The sequence below is a fragment of the Lissotriton vulgaris genome, chromosome 1_2 (genome assembly GCF_964263255.1).
Source record: "Lissotriton vulgaris chromosome 1_2, aLisVul1.2, whole genome shotgun sequence".
Classification (NCBI taxonomy): domain Eukaryota; kingdom Metazoa; phylum Chordata; class Amphibia; order Caudata; family Salamandridae; genus Lissotriton; species Lissotriton vulgaris.
In genome coordinates, this window is record NC_141686.1 from 228488012 (window position 1) to 228503239 (window position 15228).

General features: G+C 39.1%; 23 non-coding genes across 23 annotated transcripts; all 23 read right to left on the reverse strand.

Moving 5' to 3' along the window:
• Positions 1 to 849: 849 nt before the first annotated feature.
• On the reverse strand, positions 850 to 922 carry TRNAK-UUU (transfer RNA lysine (anticodon UUU)). Its single transcript has one exon. It is a non-coding gene; the product is annotated as a tRNA-Lys (tRNA).
• Positions 923 to 2146: 1224 nt separating this feature from the next.
• On the reverse strand, positions 2147 to 2237 carry TRNAR-UCU (transfer RNA arginine (anticodon UCU)). Its single transcript is given in 2 exon segments — positions 2147 to 2182; positions 2201 to 2237. It is a non-coding gene; the product is annotated as a tRNA-Arg (tRNA).
• Positions 2238 to 2576: 339 nt separating this feature from the next.
• On the reverse strand, positions 2577 to 2649 carry TRNAK-UUU (transfer RNA lysine (anticodon UUU)). Its single transcript has one exon. It is a non-coding gene; the product is annotated as a tRNA-Lys (tRNA).
• Positions 2650 to 3506: 857 nt separating this feature from the next.
• TRNAK-UUU (transfer RNA lysine (anticodon UUU)) lies at positions 3507 to 3579 on the reverse strand. Its single transcript has one exon. It is a non-coding gene; the product is annotated as a tRNA-Lys (tRNA).
• Positions 3580 to 3874: 295 nt separating this feature from the next.
• TRNAR-UCU (transfer RNA arginine (anticodon UCU)) lies at positions 3875 to 3965 on the reverse strand. Its single transcript is given in 2 exon segments — positions 3875 to 3910; positions 3929 to 3965. It is a non-coding gene; the product is annotated as a tRNA-Arg (tRNA).
• A 1269-nt stretch (positions 3966 to 5234) lies between these two features.
• On the reverse strand, positions 5235 to 5307 carry TRNAK-UUU (transfer RNA lysine (anticodon UUU)). The gene has a single exon. It is a non-coding gene; the product is annotated as a tRNA-Lys (tRNA).
• Positions 5308 to 5602: 295 nt separating this feature from the next.
• TRNAR-UCU (transfer RNA arginine (anticodon UCU)) lies at positions 5603 to 5693 on the reverse strand. The gene is given in 2 exon segments: positions 5603 to 5637; positions 5657 to 5693. It is a non-coding gene; the product is annotated as a tRNA-Arg (tRNA).
• A 339-nt stretch (positions 5694 to 6032) lies between these two features.
• On the reverse strand, positions 6033 to 6105 carry TRNAK-UUU (transfer RNA lysine (anticodon UUU)). The gene has a single exon. It is a non-coding gene; the product is annotated as a tRNA-Lys (tRNA).
• Positions 6106 to 6962: 857 nt separating this feature from the next.
• TRNAK-UUU (transfer RNA lysine (anticodon UUU)) lies at positions 6963 to 7035 on the reverse strand. The gene has a single exon. It is a non-coding gene; the product is annotated as a tRNA-Lys (tRNA).
• A 295-nt stretch (positions 7036 to 7330) lies between these two features.
• On the reverse strand, positions 7331 to 7421 carry TRNAR-UCU (transfer RNA arginine (anticodon UCU)). The gene is given in 2 exon segments: positions 7331 to 7366; positions 7385 to 7421. It is a non-coding gene; the product is annotated as a tRNA-Arg (tRNA).
• A 339-nt stretch (positions 7422 to 7760) lies between these two features.
• TRNAK-UUU (transfer RNA lysine (anticodon UUU)) lies at positions 7761 to 7833 on the reverse strand. Its single transcript has one exon. It is a non-coding gene; the product is annotated as a tRNA-Lys (tRNA).
• An 857-nt stretch (positions 7834 to 8690) lies between these two features.
• Positions 8691 to 8763, reverse strand: TRNAK-UUU (transfer RNA lysine (anticodon UUU)). Its single transcript has one exon. It is a non-coding gene; the product is annotated as a tRNA-Lys (tRNA).
• A 295-nt stretch (positions 8764 to 9058) lies between these two features.
• Positions 9059 to 9149, reverse strand: TRNAR-UCU (transfer RNA arginine (anticodon UCU)). The gene is given in 2 exon segments: positions 9059 to 9093; positions 9113 to 9149. It is a non-coding gene; the product is annotated as a tRNA-Arg (tRNA).
• A 339-nt stretch (positions 9150 to 9488) lies between these two features.
• TRNAK-UUU (transfer RNA lysine (anticodon UUU)) lies at positions 9489 to 9561 on the reverse strand. The gene has a single exon. It is a non-coding gene; the product is annotated as a tRNA-Lys (tRNA).
• An 857-nt stretch (positions 9562 to 10418) lies between these two features.
• On the reverse strand, positions 10419 to 10491 carry TRNAK-UUU (transfer RNA lysine (anticodon UUU)). Its single transcript has one exon. It is a non-coding gene; the product is annotated as a tRNA-Lys (tRNA).
• Positions 10492 to 10786: 295 nt separating this feature from the next.
• TRNAR-UCU (transfer RNA arginine (anticodon UCU)) lies at positions 10787 to 10877 on the reverse strand. Its single transcript is given in 2 exon segments — positions 10787 to 10822; positions 10841 to 10877. It is a non-coding gene; the product is annotated as a tRNA-Arg (tRNA).
• Positions 10878 to 11216: 339 nt separating this feature from the next.
• Positions 11217 to 11289, reverse strand: TRNAK-UUU (transfer RNA lysine (anticodon UUU)). Its single transcript has one exon. It is a non-coding gene; the product is annotated as a tRNA-Lys (tRNA).
• Positions 11290 to 12146: 857 nt separating this feature from the next.
• TRNAK-UUU (transfer RNA lysine (anticodon UUU)) lies at positions 12147 to 12219 on the reverse strand. The gene has a single exon. It is a non-coding gene; the product is annotated as a tRNA-Lys (tRNA).
• A 295-nt stretch (positions 12220 to 12514) lies between these two features.
• TRNAR-UCU (transfer RNA arginine (anticodon UCU)) lies at positions 12515 to 12605 on the reverse strand. The gene is given in 2 exon segments: positions 12515 to 12550; positions 12569 to 12605. It is a non-coding gene; the product is annotated as a tRNA-Arg (tRNA).
• Positions 12606 to 12944: 339 nt separating this feature from the next.
• On the reverse strand, positions 12945 to 13017 carry TRNAK-UUU (transfer RNA lysine (anticodon UUU)). Its single transcript has one exon. It is a non-coding gene; the product is annotated as a tRNA-Lys (tRNA).
• An 857-nt stretch (positions 13018 to 13874) lies between these two features.
• On the reverse strand, positions 13875 to 13947 carry TRNAK-UUU (transfer RNA lysine (anticodon UUU)). The gene has a single exon. It is a non-coding gene; the product is annotated as a tRNA-Lys (tRNA).
• Positions 13948 to 14242: 295 nt separating this feature from the next.
• TRNAR-UCU (transfer RNA arginine (anticodon UCU)) lies at positions 14243 to 14333 on the reverse strand. The gene is given in 2 exon segments: positions 14243 to 14278; positions 14297 to 14333. It is a non-coding gene; the product is annotated as a tRNA-Arg (tRNA).
• A 339-nt stretch (positions 14334 to 14672) lies between these two features.
• On the reverse strand, positions 14673 to 14745 carry TRNAK-UUU (transfer RNA lysine (anticodon UUU)). The gene has a single exon. It is a non-coding gene; the product is annotated as a tRNA-Lys (tRNA).
• Positions 14746 to 15228: the final 483 nt, after the last annotated feature.

Here is a 15228-nt window from a genome sequence, read left to right on the forward strand (position 1 = left end):
AGCACTCCCCTTCTGTGTATTTTTCCCCACTCTGGATACAGTCTTACCGGGAGTCTTACTGGAAGTAATTGTTTCTTTCTCCACATTGACGCCACTGCCATCACTGTTACCTCCTGCAGTATTTTCATCTTCTTCATTCGGTTTATGACTGCGAGTTCCAGCCGGAGCTTGAGCCAGAACTTGAGGCTGCATCTTCTTTTTGCGGGACCCCCCGCGTCCGGGATACACGCTGCTCTGAGCCCAGAGCAGATACACCGTTACACGCCACAGCGGGGCACGCCGCTGAATACGGAAAAGGTCAGCCAGCATTCGGAGCAGCTGCGGCAGCTAAGCCGTAGGAAAACGAAGATCTTCAGCTGGATGCACCGCCTCTGATAAAATCAAACACGGCTACACGGATCATGAAGAAATCACCGGAGCTGGACCAGGGCCACTCAGTTCAAGTATGTGCACTTTCAAAAGAAGCGCCGGTAAGAGTTTTTCTCCAGCATGCGGCGCTCACTGTAGTCGGTCAGAACGCAAAGGTCTCCTCCTTCTACTCCAGGGTGCTCGGAGCAAGGGATAGGGCTGTTCACACAGCCTTCACCACGGCCGCCATCTTGCCTCGGCTATATTTTGAATATTGAATTGGTGAAATGATATTCACCGTCTCAGACTACATGATACCATTGGTAAATCTACGTACGACTTAAGTTTAGTCAAATGGCACATAATATGTGAGACAGATGTGTATTTCACAACTCCATGTAAGACGTTTTTGCAATTTTAGTAATGGAATATCTTATTCGTCATGCAGGGGTCCACAAAAAGAGCATACAATTAGAGTACTTTTTCTTTAAAGGAAACAACCGCCTGAACAGGGACTTGAACCCTGGACCCTCAGATTAAAAGTCTGATGCTCTACCGACTGAGCTATCCAGGCTCTGCTATACTCTACCTTAAAATCAGCTAAACAAATGTGGACGTACACTGACCTACACTTTGTATATTTAATAATTACATATATTAGCAATCAATATTCTAGAGTTTAATAATGAATTGATATTTTAAGCATTTGAAATTTCAGCAGCACACGTAATCCATTATAACTCCGGAAATTTGTACTATCTCATTTTCGGATGACATAGAAATCACGTGTTTAAAATGACACTGTGAAATTAATAAAGGGCCAAATACTATTACTAACTCCTAAATTACATTTTCAGCAGTATCATTGGGAATTTCCTCTTGGGCATAGACTATGCAACATTTTCAAAGCAAACAGTCTCTGTTTAAGTAGACTTTCTTTCACTGCCATTTTGGTAAATGTTTCTGGTGATGGAGAAGCAGGATTGCTGGTTACTGTTTCAATTAGTTATAAAATAGAGGAGGGATAAAATTGACCCAGTTGGTGTTCGAACCCTTAGCGTTTGAATGCTTTTGCTACATTCGCCTAGGACTCCAAGCCGCAATCCATTGCACCAGAGATCCGACCTGATTCAACAAGGTGATCAGAGATTCACAAATAAAAAGATGACCTATAAGTTGTTGACCAACTTTATCAAATTAATCGGACACTAGCTTACATTTTGAACATTGAATTGGATAAAAGATAATCAACATGTCAAACTACATGATACAGTTTGGGTAAGTCTTCTTAACCCTTGTCAAAGAAAGTAGAGCACAGATGGGTATGTAAGGACTCGATCAAGACTTTTTTGAACCATCTGTAATTGGAATTCCCATTCATTGGATCCTGAAAAGAGTATGCAATTGATATACATTTTCTTTAACCAAGCCACCTGAACAGGGACTTGAACCCTGGGCCCTCAGATTAAAAGTCTGATTCTCTACCGACTGAGCTATCCAGGCTCTGAGGCAGCAACCCACAAAATGACATTATCAACATTAGCAAGTGTCCCAACTATCACTATGTTTTTTAACCCCTTGCGTGCGGGGCGTATTTGCCGCCTGTGCTGACTCCGCCTTGCGCGGGCGGAGTCATGACGGAACGGTTTCGTCATCAGCACAGCTCACCCGTAGCTGATGACGGAACCGTTCTGTCATCAGCACGCAAGGGGTTAAGATGGTTGCCGGTATTAGTACTAAATACAGAGAATATAATAATGAATTGGTACTTGGGATAACAGGATAACAGGGATAAAACTGACTCTGGTGGGATTCGAACCAACAACCTTTGAATATCTTTTTTACATTCACCTAGAAGTCCAATGCGCTATCCATTGCGCCACAGAGCCAATCTGCTATAATGGGGTGCAGAGATGTTCTGAAATGAAATAATGAGCTATTAGCTGTTGATCAGCTTTATAAAGTTCATTTGATACTATAACCATGGCTATATTTTGAATATTGAATTGGTGAAATGATATTCACTGTCTCAGACTACATGATACCATTGGTAAATCTACGTACGACTTAAGTTTAGTCAAATGGCACATAATATGTGAGACAGATGTGTATTTCACAACTCCATGAAAGACGTTTTTGCAATTTTAGTAATGGAATATCTTATTTGTCATGCAGGGGTCCACAAAAAGAGCATACAATTAGAGTATTTTTTCTTTAAAGGAAACAACCGCCTGAACAGGGACTTGAACCCTGGACCCTCAGATTAAAAGTCTGATGCTCTACCGACTGAGCTATCCAGGCTCTGCTATACTCTACCTTAAAATCAGCTAAACAAATGTGGACGTACACTGACCTACACTTTGTATATTTATATAATTACATATACTAGCAATCAATATTCTAGAGTTTAATAATGAATTGATATTATAAGCATTTGAAATTTCAGCAGCACACGTAATCCATTATAACTCCGGAAATTTGTACTATCTCATTTTCGGATGACATAGAAATCACGTGTTTAAAATGACACAGTGAAATTAATAAAGGGCCAAATACTATTACTAACTCCTAAATTACATTTTCAGCAGTATCATTGGGAATTTCCTCTTGGGCATAGACTATGCAACATTTTCAAAGCAAACAGTCTCTGTTTAAGTAGACTTTCTTTCACTGCCATTTTGGTAAATGTTTCTGGTGATGGAGAAGCAGGATTGCTGGTTACTGTTTCAATTAGTTATAAAATAGAGGAGGGATAAAATTGACCCAGTTGGTGTTCGAACCCTTAGCGTTTGAATGCTTTTGCTACATTCGCCTAGGACTCCAAGCCGCAATCCATTGCACCAGAGATCCGACCTGATTCAACAAGGTGATCAGAGATTCACAAATAAAAAGATGAACTATAAGTTGTTGACCAACTTTATCAAATTAATCGGACACTAGCTTACATTTTGAACATTGAATTGGATAAAAGATAATCAACATGTCAAACTACATGATACAGTTTGGGTAAGTCTTCTTAACCCTTGTCAAAGAAAGTAGAGCACAGATGGGTATGTATGGACTCGATCAAGACTTTTTTGAACCATCTGTAATTGGAATTCCCATTCATTGGATCCTGAAAAAAGTATGCAATTGATATACATTTTCTTTAACCAAGCCGCCTGAACAGGGACTTGAACCCTGGGCCCTCAGATTAAAAGTCTGATGCTCTACCGACTGAGCTATCCAGGCTCTGAGGCAGCACCCCACAAAATGACATTATCAACATTAGGAAGTGTCCCAACTATCACTATGTTTTTTAACCCCTTGCGTGCGGGGCGTATTTGCCGCCTGTGCTGACTCCGCCTTGCGCGGGCGGAGTCATGACGGAACGGTTTCGTCATCAGCACAGCTCACCCGTAGCTGATGACGGAACCGTTCTGTCATCAGCACGCAAGGGGTTAAGATGGTTGCCGGTATTAGTACTAAATACAGAGAATATAATAATGAATTGGTACTTGGGATAACAGGATAACAGGGATAAAACTGACTCTGGTGGGATTCGAACCAACAACCTTTGAATATCTTTTTTACATTCACCTAGAAGTCCAATGCGCTATCCATTGCGCCACAGAGCCAATCTGCTATAATGAGGTGCAGAGATGTTCTGAAATGAAATAATGAGCTATTAGCTGTTGATCAGCTTTATAAAGTTCATTTGATACTATAACCATGGCTATATTTTGAATATTGAATTGGTGAAATGATATTCACCGTCTCAGACTACATGATACCATTGGTAAATCTACGTACGACTTAAGTTTAGTCAAATGGCACATAATATGTGAGACAGATGTGTATTTCACAACTCCATGAAAGACGTTTTTGCAATTTTAGTAATGGAATATCTTATTCGTCATGCAGGGGTCCACAAAAAGAGCATACAATTAGAGTACTTTTTCTTTAAAGGAAACAACCGCCTGAACAGGGACTTGAACCCTGGACCCTCAAATTAAAAGTCTGATGCTCTACCGACTGAGCTATCCAGGCTCTGCTATACTCTACCTTAAAATCAGCTAAACAAATGTGGACGTACACTGACCTACACTTTGTATATTTATATAATTACATATATTAGCAATCAATATTCTAGAGTTTAATAATGAATTGATATTATAAGCATTTGAAATTTCAGCAGCACACGTAATCCATTATAACTCCGGAAATTTGTACTATCTCATTTTCGGATGACATAGAAATCACGTGTTTAAAATGACACAGTGAAATTAATAAAGGGCCAAATACTATTACTAACTCCTAAATTACATTTTCAGCAGTATCATTGGGAATTTCCTCTTGGGCATAGACTATGCAACATTTTCAAAGCAAACAGTCTCTGTTTAAGTAGACTTTCTTTCACTGCCATTTTGGTAAATGTTTCTGGTGATGGAGAAGCAGGATTGCTGGTTACTGTTTCAATTAGTTATAAAATAGAGGAGGGATAAAATTGACCCAGTTGGTGTTCGAACCCTTAGCGTTTGAATGCTTTTGCTACATTCGCCTAGGACTCCAAGCCGCAATCCATTGCACCAGAGATCCGACCTGATTCAACAAGGTGATCAGAGATTCACAAATAAAAAGATGACCTATAAGTTGTTGACCAACTTTATCAAATTAATCGGACACTAGCTTACATTTTGAACATTGAATTGGATAAAAGATAATCAACATGTCAAACTACATGATACAGTTTGGGTAAGTCTTCTTAACCCTTGTCAAAGAAAGTAGAGCACAGATGGGTATGTAAGGACTCGATCAAGACTTTTTTGAACCATCTGTAATTGGAATTCCCATTCATTGGATCCTGAAAAGAGTATGCAATTGATATACATTTTCTTTAACCAAGCCGCCTGAACAGGGACTTGAACCCTGGGCCCTCAGATTAAAAGTCTGATGCTCTACCGACTGAGCTATCCAGGCTCTGAGGCAGCACCCCACAAAATGACATTATCAACATTAGGAAGTGTCCCAACTATCACTACGTTTTTTAACCCCTTGCGTGCGGGGCGTATTTTCCGCCTGTGCTGACTCCGCCTTGCGCGGGCGGAGTCATGACTGAACGGTTTCGTCATCAGCACAGCTCACCCGTAGCTGATGACGGAACCGTTCTGTCATCAGCACGCAAGGGGTTAAGATGGTTGCCGGTATTAGTACTAAATACAGAGAATATAATAATGAATTGGTACCTGGGATAACAGGATAACAGGGATAAAACTGACTCTGGTGGGATTTGAACCCACAACCTTTGAATATCTTTTTTACATTCAGCTAGAAGTCAAATGCGCTATCCATTGCGCCACAGAGCCAATCTGCTATAATGAGGTGCAGAGATGTTCTGAAATGAAATAATGAGCTATTAGCTGTTGATCAGCTTTATAAAGTTCATTTGATACTATAACCATGGCTATATTTTGAATATTGAATTGGTGAAATGATATTCACCGTCTCAGACTACATGATACCATTGGTAAATCTACGTACAACTTAAGTTTAGTCAAATGGCACATAATATGTGAGACAGATGTGTATTTCACAACTCCATGAAAGACGTTTTTGCAATTTTAGTAATGGAATATCTTATTTGTCATGCAGGGGTCCACAAAAAGAGCATACAATTAGAGTACTTTTTCTTTAAAGGAAACAACCGCCTGAACAGGGACTTGAACCCTGGACCCTCAGATTAAAAGTCTGATGCTCTACCGACTGAGCTATCCAGGCTCTGCTATACTCTACCTTAAAATCAGCTAAACAAATGTGGACGTACACTGACCTACACTTTGTATATTTATATAATTACATATATTAGCAATCAATATTCTAGAGTTTAATAATGAATTGATATTATAAGCATTTGAAATTTCAGCAGCACACGTAATCCATTATAACTCCGGAAATTTGTACTATCTCATTTTCGGATGACATAGAAATCACGTGTTTAAAATGACACAGTGAAATTAATAAAGGGCCAAATACTATTACTAACTCCTAAATTACATTTTCAGCAGTATCATTGGGAATTTCCTCTTGGGCATAGACTATGCAACATTTTCAAAGCAAACAGTCTCTGTTTAAGTAGACTTTCTTTCACTGCCATTTTGGTAAATGTTTCTGGTGATGGAGAAGCAGGATTGCTGGTTACTGTTTCAATTAGTTATAAAATAGAGGAGGGATAAAATTGACCCAGTTGGTGTTCGAACCCTTAGCGTTTGAATGCTTTTGCTACATTCGCCTAGGACTCCAAGCCGCAATCCATTGCACCAGAGATCCGACCTGATTCAACAAGGTGATCAGAGATTCACAAATAAAAAGATGAACTATAAGTTGTTGACCAACTTTATCAAATTAATCGGACACTAGCTTACATTTTGAACATTGAATTGGATAAAAGATAATCAACATGTCAAACTACATGATACAGTTTGGGTAAGTCTTCTTAACCCTTGTCAAAGAAAGTAGAGCACAGATGGGTATGTATGGACTCGATCAAGACTTTTTTGAACCATCTGTAATTGGAATTCCCATTCATTGGATCCTGAAAAAAGTATGCAATTGATATACATTTTCTTTAACCAAGCCGCCTGAACAGGGACTTGAACCCTGGGCCCTCAGATTAAAAGTCTGATGCTCTACCGACTGAGCTATCCAGGCTCTGAGGCAGCACCCCACAAAATGACATTATCAACATTAGGAAGTGTCCCAACTATCACTATGTTTTTTAACCCCTTGCGTGCGGGGCGTATTTGCCGCCTGTGCTGACTCCGCCTTGCGCGGGCGGAGTCATGACGGAACGGTTTCGTCATCAGCACAGCTCACCCGTAGCTGATGACGGAACCGTTCTGTCATCAGCACGCAAGGGGTTAAGATGGTTGCCGGTATTAGTACTAAATACAGAGAATATAATAATGAATTGGTACTTGGGATAACAGGATAACAGGGATAAAACTGACTCTGGTGGGATTCGAACCAACAACCTTTGAATATCTTTTTTACATTCACCTAGAAGTCCAATGCGCTATCCATTGCGCCACAGAGCCAATCTGCTATAATGAGGTGCAGAGATGTTCTGAAATGAAATAATGAGCTATTAGCTGTTGATCAGCTTTATAAAGTTCATTTGATACTATAACCATGGCTATATTTTGAATATTGAATTGGTGAAATGATATTCACCGTCTCAGACTACATGATACCATTGGTAAATCTACGTACGACTTAAGTTTAGTCAAATGGCACATAATATGTGAGACAGATGTGTATTTCACAACTCCATGAAAGACGTTTTTGCAATTTTAGTAATGGAATATCTTATTCGTCATGCAGGGGTCCACAAAAAGAGCATACAATTAGAGTACTTTTTCTTTAAAGGAAACAACCGCCTGAACAGGGACTTGAACCCTGGACCCTCAGATTAAAAGTCTGATGCTCTACCGACTGAGCTATCCAGGCTCTGCTATACTCTACCTTAAAATCAGCTAAACAAATGTGGACGTACACTGACCTACACTTTGTATATTTATATAATTACATATATTAGCAATCAATATTCTAGAGTTTAATAATGAATTGATATTATAAGCATTTGAAATTTCAGCAGCACACGTAATCCATTATAACTCCGGAAATTTGTACTATCTCATTTTCGGATGACATAGAAATCACGTGTTTAAAATGACACAGTGAAATTAATAAAGGGCCAAATACTATTACTAACTCCTAAATTACATTTTCAGCAGTATCATTGGGAATTTCCTCTTGGGCATAGACTATGCAACATTTTCAAAGCAAACAGTCTCTGTTTAAGTAGACTTTCTTTCACTGCCATTTTGGTAAATGTTTCTGGTGATGGAGAAGCAGGATTGCTGGTTACTGTTTCAATTAGTTATAAAATAGAGGAGGGATAAAATTGACCCAGTTGGTGTTCGAACCCTTAGCGTTTGAATGCTTTTGCTACATTCGCCTAGGACTCCAAGCCGCAATCCATTGCACCAGAGATCCGACCTGATTCAACAAGGTGATCAGAGATTCACAAATAAAAAGATGACCTATAAGTTGTTGACCAACTTTATCAAATTAATCGGACACTAGCTTACATTTTGAACATTGAATTGGATAAAAGATAATCAACATGTCAAACTACATGATACAGTTTGGGTAAGTCTTCTTAACCCTTGTCAAAGAAAGTAGAGCACAGATGGGTATGTAAGGACTCGATCAAGACTTTTTTGAACCATCTGTAATTGGAATTCCCATTCATTGGATCCTGAAAAGAGTATGCAATTGATATACATTTTCTTTAACCAAGCCGCCTGAACAGGGACTTGAACCCTGGGCCCTCAGATTAAAAGTCTGATGCTCTACCGACTGAGCTATCCAGGCTCTGAGGCAGCACCCCACAAAATGACATTATCAACATTAGGAAGTGTCCCAACTATCACTACGTTTTTTAACCCCTTGCGTGCGGGGCGTATTTTCCGCCTGTGCTGACTCCGCCTTGCGCGGGCGGAGTCATGACTGAACGGTTTCGTCATCAGCACAGCTCACCCGTAGCTGATGACGGAACCGTTCTGTCATCAGCACGCAAGGGGTTAAGATGGTTGCCGGTATTAGTACTAAATACAGAGAATATAATAATGAATTGGTACCTGGGATAACAGGATAACAGGGATAAAACTGACTCTGGTGGGATTTGAACCCACAACCTTTGAATATCTTTTTTACATTCAGCTAGAAGTCAAATGCGCTATCCATTGCGCCACAGAGCCAATCTGCTATAATGAGGTGCAGAGATGTTCTGAAATGAAATAATGAGCTATTAGCTGTTGATCAGCTTTATAAAGTTCATTTGATACTATAACCATGGCTATATTTTGAATATTGAATTGGTGAAATGATATTCACCGTCTCAGACTACATGATACCATTGGTAAATCTACGTACAACTTAAGTTTAGTCAAATGGCACATAATATGTGAGACAGATGTGTATTTCACAACTCCATGAAAGACGTTTTTGCAATTTTAGTAATGGAATATCTTATTTGTCATGCAGGGGTCCACAAAAAGAGCATACAATTAGAGTACTTTTTCTTTAAAGGAAACAACCGCCTGAACAGGGACTTGAACCCTGGACCCTCAGATTAAAAGTCTGATGCTCTACCGACTGAGCTATCCAGGCTCTGCTATACTCTACCTTAAAATCAGCTAAACAAATGTGGACGTACACTGACCTACACTTTGTATATTTATATAATTACATATATTAGCAATCAATATTCTAGAGTTTAATAATGAATTGATATTATAAGCATTTGAAATTTCAGCAGCACACGTAATCCATTATAACTCCGGAAATTTGTACTATCTCATTTTCGGATGACATAGAAATCACGTGTTTAAAATGACACAGTGAAATTAATAAAGGGCCAAATACTATTACTAACTCCTAAATTACATTTTCAGCAGTATCATTGGGAATTTCCTCTTGGGCATAGACTATGCAACATTTTCAAAGCAAACAGTCTCTGTTTAAGTAGACTTTCTTTCACTGCCATTTTGGTAAATGTTTCTGGTGATGGAGAAGCAGGATTGCTGGTTACTGTTTCAATTAGTTATAAAATAGAGGAGGGATAAAATTGACCCAGTTGGTGTTCGAACCCTTAGCGTTTGAATGCTTTTGCTACATTCGCCTAGGACTCCAAGCCGCAATCCATTGCACCAGAGATCCGACCTGATTCAACAAGGTGATCAGAGATTCACAAATAAAAAGATGACCTATAAGTTGTTGACCAACTTTATCAAATTAATCGGACACTAGCTTACATTTTGAACATTGAATTGGATAAAAGATAATCAACATGGCAAACTACATGATACAGTTTGGGTAAGTCTTCTTAACCCTTGTCAAAGAAAGTAGAGCACAGATGGGTATGTAAGGACTCGATCAAGACTTTTTTGAACCATCTGTAATTGGAATTCCCATTCATTGGATCCTGAAAAGAGTATGCAATTGATATACATTTTCTTTAACCAAGCCGCCTGAACAGGGACTTGAACCCTGGGCCCTCAGATTAAAAGTCTGATGCTCTACCGACTGAGCTATCCAGGCTCTGAGGCAGCACCCCACAAAATGACATTATCAACATTAGGAAGTGTCCCAACTATCACTACGTTTTTTAACCCCTTGCGTGCGGGGCGTATTTTCCGCCTGTGCTGACTCCGCCTTGCGCGGGCGGAGTCATGACGGAACGGTTTCGTCATCAGCACAGCTCACCCGTAGCTGATGACGGAACCGTTCTGTCATCAGCACGCAAGGGGTTAAGATGGTTGCCGGTATTAGTACTCAATACAGAGAATATAATAATGAATTGGTACTTGGGATAACAGGATAACAGGGATAAAACTGACTCTGGTGGGATTCGAACCAACAACCTTTGAATATCTTTTTTACATTCACCTAGAAGTCCAATGCGCTATCCATTGCGCCACAGAGCCAATCTGCTATAATGAGGTGCAGAGATGTTCTGAAATGAAATAATGAGCTATTAGCTGTTGATCAGCTTTATAAAGTTCATTTGATACTATAACCATGGCTATATTTTGAATATTGAATTGGTGAAATGATATTCACCGTCTCAGACTACATGATACCATTGGTAAATCTACGTACGACTTAAGTTTAGTCAAATGGCACATAATATGTGAGACAGATGTGTATTTCACAACTCCATGAAAGACGTTTTTGCAATTTTAGTAATGGAATATCTTATTTGTCATGCAGGGGTCCACAAAAAGAGCATACAATTAGAGTACTTTTTCTTTAAAGGAAACAACCGCCTGAACAGGGACTTGAACCCTGGACCCTCAGATTAAAAGTCTGATGCTCTACCGACTGAGCTATCCAGGCTCTGCTATACTCTACCTTAAAATCAGCTAAACAAATGTGGACGTACACTGACCTACACTTTGTATATTTATATAATTACATATATTAGCAATCAATATTCTAGAGTTTAATAATGAATTGATATTATAAGCATTTGAAATTTCAGCAGCACACGTAATCCATTATAACTCCGGAAATTTGTACTATCTCATTTTCGGATGACATAGAAATCACGTGTTTAAAATGACACAGTGAAATTAATAAAGGGCCAAATACTATTACTAACTCCTAAATTACATTTTCAGCAGTATCATTGGGAATTTCCTCTTGGGCATAGACTATGCAACATTTTCAAAGCAAACAGTCTCTGTTTAAGTAGACTTTCTTTCACTGCCATTTTGGTAAATGTTTCTGGTGATGGAGAAGCAGGATTGCTGGTTACTGTTTCAATTAGTTATAAAATAGAGGAGGGATAAAATTGACCCAGTTGGTGTTCGAACCCTTAGCGTTTGAATGCTTTTGCTACATTCGCCTAGGACTCCAAGCCGCAATCCATTGCACCAGAGATCCGACCTGATTCAACAAGGTGATCAGAGATTCACAAATAAAAAGATGACCTATAAGTTGTTGACCAACTTTATCAAATTAATCGGACACTAGCTTACATTTTGAACATTGAATTGGATAAAAGATAATCAACATGGCAAACTACATGATACAGTTTGGGTAAGTCTTCTTAACCCTTGTCAAAGAAAGTAGAGCACAGATGGGTATGTAAGGACTCGATCAAGACTTTTTTGAACCATCTGTAATTGGAATTCCCATTCATTGGATCCTGAAAAGAGTATGCAATTGATATACATTTTCTTTAACCAAGCCGCCTGAACAGGGACTTGAACCCTGGGCCCTCAGATTAAAAGTCTGATGCTCTACCGACTGAGCTATCCAGGCTCTGAGGCAGCACCCCACAAAATGACATTATCAACATTAGGAAGTGTCCCAACTATCACTACGTTTTTTAACCCCTTGCGTGCGGGGCGTATTTTCCGCCTGTGCTGACTCCGCCTTGCGCGGGCGGAGTCATGACGGAACGGTTTCGTCATCAGCACAGCTCACCCGTAGCTGATGACGGAACCGTTCTGTCATCAGCACGCAAGGGGTTAAGATGGTTGCCGGTATTAGTACTAAATACAGAGAATATAATAATGAATTGGTACTTGGGATAACAGGATAACAGGGATAAAACTGACTCTGGTGGGATTCGAACCAACAACCTTTGAATATCTTTTTTACATTCACCTAGAAGTCCAATGCGCTATCCATTGCGCCACAGAGCCAATCTGCTATAATGAGGTGCAGAGATGTTCTGAAATGAAATAATGAGCTATTAGCTGTTGATCAGCTTTATAAAGTTCATTTGATACTATAACCATGGCTATATTTTGAATATTGAATTGGTGAAATGATATTCACCGTCTCAGACTACATGATACCATTGGTAAATCTACGTACGACTTAAGTTTAGTCAAATGGCACATAATATGTGAGACAGATGTGTATTTCACAACTCCATGAAAGACGTTTTTGCAATTTTAGTAATGGAATATCTTATTTGTCATGCAGGGGTCCACAAAAAGAGCATACAATTAGAGTACTTTTTCTTTAAAGGAAACAACCGCCTGAACAGGGACTTGAACCCTGGACCCTCAGATTAAAAGTCTGATGCTCTACCGACTGAGCTATCCAGGCTCTGCTATACTCTACCTTAAAATCAGCTAAACAAATGTGGACGTACACTGACCTACACTTTGTATATTTATATAATTACATATATTAGCAATCAATATTCTAGAGTTTAATAATGAATTGATATTATAAGCATTTGAAATTTCAGCAGCACACGTAATCCATTATAACTCCGAAAATTTGTACTATCTCATTTTCGGATGACATAGAAATCACGTGTTTAAAATGACACAGTGAAATTAATAAAGGGCCAAATACTATTACTAACTCCTAAATTACATTTTCAGCAGTATCATTGGGAATTTCCTCTTGGGCATAGACTATGCAACATTTTCAAAGCAAACAGTCTCTGTTTAAGTAGACTTTCTTTCACTGCCATTTTGGTAAATGTTTCTGGTGATGGAGAAGCAGGATTGCTGGTTACTGTTTCAATTAGTTATAAAATAGAGGAGGGATAAAATTGACCCAGTTGGTGTTCGAACCCTTAGCATTTGAATGCTTTTGCTACATTCGCCTAGGACTCCAAGCCGCAATCCATTGCACCAGAGATCCGACCTGATTCAACAAGGTGATCAGAGATTCACAAATAAAAAGATGACCTATAAGTTGTTGACCAACTTTATCAAATTAATCGGACACTAGCTTACATTTTGAACATTGAATTGGATAAAAGATAATCAACATGTCAAACTACATGATACAGTTTGGGTAAGTCTTCTTAACCCTTGTCAAAGAAAGTAGAGCACAGATGGGTATGTAAGGACTCGATCAAGACTTTTTTGAACCATCTGTAATTGGAATTCCCATTCATTGGATCCTGAAAAGAGTATGCAATTGATATACATTTTCTTTAACCAAGCCGCCTGAACAGGGACTTGAACCCTGGGCCCTCAGATTAAAAGTCTGATGCTCTACCGACTGAGCTATCCAGGCTCTGAGGCAGCACCCCACAAAATGACATTATCAACATTAGGAAGTGTCCCAACTATCACTACGTTTTTTAACCCCTTGCGTGCGGGGCGTATTTTCCGCCTGTGCTGACTCCGCCTTGCGCGGGCGGAGTCATGACGGAACGGTTTCGTCATCAGCACAGCTCACCCGTAGCTGATGACGGAACCGTTCTGTCATCAGCACGCAAGGGGTTAAGATGGTTGCCGGTATTAGTACTAAATACAGAGAATATAATAATGAATTGGTACTTGGGATAACAGGATAACAGGGATAAAACTGACTCTGGTGGGATTCGAACCAACAACCTTTGAATATCTTTTTTACATTCACCTAGAAGTCCAATGCGCTATCCATTGCGCCACAGAGCCAATCTGCTATAATGAGGTGCAGAGATGTTCTGAAATGAAATAATGAGCTATTAGCTGTTGATCAGCTTTATAAAGTTCATTTGATACTATAACCATGGCTATATTTTGAATATTGAATTGGTGAAATGATATTCACCGTCTCAGACTACATGATACCATTGGTAAATCTACGTACGACTTAAGTTTAGTCAAATGGCACATAATATGTGAGACAGATGTGTATTTCACAACTCCATGAAAGACGTTTTTGCAATTTTAGTAATGGAATATCTTATTTGTCATGCAGGGGTCCACAAAAAGAGCATACAATTAGAGTACTTTTTCTTTAAAGGAAACAACCGCCTGAACAGGGACTTGAACCCTGGACCCTCAGATTAAAAGTCTGATGCTCTACCGACTGAGCTATCCAGGCTCTGCTATACTCTACCTTAAAATCAGCTAAACAAATGTGGACGTACACTGACCTACACTTTGTATATTTATATAATTACATATATTAGCAATCAATATTCTAGAGTTTAATAATGAATTGATATTATAAGCATTTGAAATTTCAGCAGCACACGTAATCCATTATAACTCCGGAAATTTGTACTATCTCATTTTCGGATGACATAGAAATCACGTGTTTAAAATGACACAGTGAAATTAATAAAGGGCCAAATACTATTACTAACTCCTAAATTACATTTTCAGCAGTATCATTGGGAATTTCCTCTTGGGCATAGACTATGCAACATTTTCAAAGCAAACAGTCTCTGTTTAAGTAGACTTTCTTTCACTGCCATTTTGGTAAATGTTTCTGGTGATGGAGAAGCAGGATTGCTGGTTACTGTTTCAATTAGTTATAAAATAGAGGAGGGATAAAATTGACCCAGTTGGTGTTCGAACCCTT